Source organism: Myotis davidii, unplaced genomic scaffold, assembly GCF_000327345.1.
Source record: "Myotis davidii unplaced genomic scaffold, ASM32734v1 scaffold217, whole genome shotgun sequence".
Lineage (NCBI taxonomy): Eukaryota > Metazoa > Chordata > Mammalia > Chiroptera > Vespertilionidae > Myotis > Myotis davidii.
Window position 1 is genome coordinate 4,790,333 of NW_006290034.1, and position 3,218 is coordinate 4,793,550.

The 3,218-nt window shown below is 41.4% G+C and overlaps 1 protein-coding gene across 1 annotated transcript in view; it reads right to left on the bottom strand.

Moving 5' to 3' along the window:
* CLCC1 (chloride channel CLIC like 1) overlaps positions 1-3,218 on the bottom strand; it is a 22,945-nt gene that overhangs the window by 18,573 nt on the left and 1,154 nt on the right. The window lies entirely within an intron of this gene.

The window sequence follows — 3,218 nt, forward strand, 5'->3', positions numbered from 1 at the left end:
GTGGGCATTTTCCCCGGGGGGGGGAGGGGGGGGGCGGTGCTGGAGGCAGCCGATCAATGATTCTCTCTCATCATTAATGTTTCTATCTCTCCCTCTCCCTTCCTCTCTGAAATCAATATATTTTTTAAAAAAGTTTCCCAGACAAGAAAAATCTAAACCAGTACAATAAATGTTTAAAGGGACTCCCTTAAGTAGAAAAGATCAAAATATGAATAAGAAAGTACAGGAAAGAAACACTTAGTAAAAGCAGTGGATCAAACAACTATAAAGCTAGTACAAAGACTAAAAGAAAAGGTAGGAAGATAATGTATAAATACAACAATAAATTACAGGATACATACAAACACACAAAGTAACAAATGACAAAAACATAAACGTGGGAAGAGTAAATATTGTAGGGATTTTAGAATGTGTTTGAACTTAAGCGACCGTCAACTTAAAAAACTGCTTGTACACAGGCCTGGCTGGGCAGCTCAGTTGGTTAGAGCATGGCCCTCATACACCAAGGTTGTGAGCTCAATCCCCGGTCAGGGCACATACAACAATCAACCAATAAATGCATCAATAAGTGGAACAACAAACTGATGTTTCTCTTTCTCTCTCTCTCAAATCAATAAATTTTTAAAATTGTTTTAAACAGACTGCTTATAATCATAGCTTGGTATATATAAAGCACATGGTAACCACAAACCAAAATCTACAAAGTATACAACAAATAAAGATAAAGCAAACCAAACATGACACTATACAAAGTCATTAACATACAAGAGAACAAAACAAGAGAATTAAGAGGAAAAAGAGAACCAAAAAACAATTCATAAAATGACAATAACTACATACCTATCAAGAATAATTTTAAATGGATTAAATGCTCCAATCAAAGACATAGGGTGACTGAATGAATAAAAAAACAAGACCCATACATTTGCTGCCTACAACAGACCCACTTTAAATCAAACGACAGATTGAAAGTAGAGGGATAGAAAAGATATTTCAGCCCAGCTGGTGTGGCTCCGTGGTTGAGTGTGGACCTGTCAACCAGGAGGCAGGTCGATTCCCAGGTTTCAGGTTGAATCCCCAGTAGGGGGCGTGCAGGAGGCAGCTGATCAATGAGTCTCATCATTGATGTTTCTATCTCTCCCCTTCCCTTCCTCTGATTAATAAAAACATATTAAAAAGAAAAGATATTTTATGCAAATAGAAACAAAACAAAACCTGAAGTAGCAATACTTATATCAGACAAACTAGATACACCAAGAACTATCACAAGAGATGAAGAAGGGTATTTCATAATGATTGTAAAAAATGAAGCCAACAAGAAGATAAAACTCTTATAAACATCTATACACCCAACACAGGAGCATCTAAATATATACAGTAAATACTGACAGATATAAAGGGAGAGATCAACAGTAATACAGTAATAGAAGGGGACTTTAACAACCTATTGCCATCAATGCATAGGTCAACCAGAAAAAACCGACAAGGAAACATATACCTTCTTGCCAAATGCACATACAAAATTTTGCAGGATAGACCATGTCAGGCCACGAAACAAACTTCAATAAATTGACAAAGGTTTTCAAGAAATTGAAAAAGAACAGCTGACAGAGTTCACATCATTATATGGACCAAGAGGATGGTAAAATAGCCAGGTAGGAAGCCAGGAGTGTCAGTGTGGAACGAGGTTGGCGATTTGGAAAAACATCACCATGGCAGGCATCACACTAGGGGAAGTGACTTAGAAGGTTGGCAAGCCCCTGAGTTTTGACCACAACCCCCACAAAATCATGCTATTGACAACCATGTTCCTTTCTCAATAATGAGCAAATGGAGAGCTTTATCCAGAGCTAGGATGAGCAAAGCAGAAAGGATGAAAGACCAGGAGGTGAGGCCCATTAGTGGAGTCAGCTGCAAATCCCCATGGTCAGTGAGTTAAGGCTGGAACTCCTTGAGAAATCTTACCATTGATTTCACACTGACTCCAAACAAAGCTGCACCTACACCTGCTGGGTACCGTGTCAAAAAACAGATTCTGATCGAGTCTGCGGTGGCCTGAGATCCTGCATTCCCAAAAGCTCCCAGTGATGGCAGAGATGCTTGCCCACAGACCACGCTCTGAGACGTGTTAAGGACGAGTAACTAACCATCATGTGTTGGTTTAGCTTAATGGTGGCACCGGTGATCCCACTAATTGTTAATAAGAGTCTCTCTACCCCCATTCCTATTTTTTATCATTTCCCACCCCCATTATAATCATGATTATTATATATATATAATCAGCAGCTAGTCTTTGATGGGCCAAACACAGCTACTTCAATCCTCACAAAAACTCTTGGAGGTAATACTGTTATCTTCATTTTAAAGATTAGGAACACAAGGTGCCCAAGGCCACTCAGCTACTAAATGACAGAACCCAGGCTGGCTCTCCCTAAACCGCCGCCCCCCCCCCCCCAGGGGCAGGATGCTAGTGGCCTTGAGGGGCTCTCCAGAGAGGGTGGAGAGGAGACACAGCTGGATCCACATGTCTACACAGCTGGAATTTTCCGAGAGTGGCTTGGGACCTGAGCTACTAGACTGAGATCTCCAAGGAGATTGACAGCCACTCAGTGGAAATAGATACAACTCAACAAAAGGAAAACAATCCAACTAAAAATGGGCAAAGGACCTGAATAGACACTTCTCCAAAGAGGACATACAGATGGCCAAGAGACATGAAAAAATGCCCGATGTCACTAATCATCAGAGAGATGCAAACTAAAACTACAATGAGGTATCACCTCACACCTGCCAGAATGGCTACCATCAACAAATCAATGAACAAGTGCAGGCAAGGTTGTGGAGAAAAGGGAACCTAGTGCACTGCTGGTGGGAATGCAGACTGGTCCAACCATTATAGAAAACAGTATGGAGCTTCCTCAAAAAATTAAAACTGGAACTGGATATGACCCAGTGATCCCATTTCTAGGAATATATCCTAAGAATCCAGAAACACCAACAATCAGAATGTCTGCACCCCTATGTTCATAGCAGCATTGTTTACAATAGCTAAGATCTGGAAACAGCCCAAGTGCCCATCAGCGTATGAGTGAATAAAAAAGCTGTAGGCCCAAGCTGGTTTGGCTCAATGGATAGAGCATCAGCCTGTGGTCTGAAGGGTCCCAGGTTCGATTCCGGTCAGGGGCACATGGCTGGGTTGCAGGCTCGATTCCCAGTCG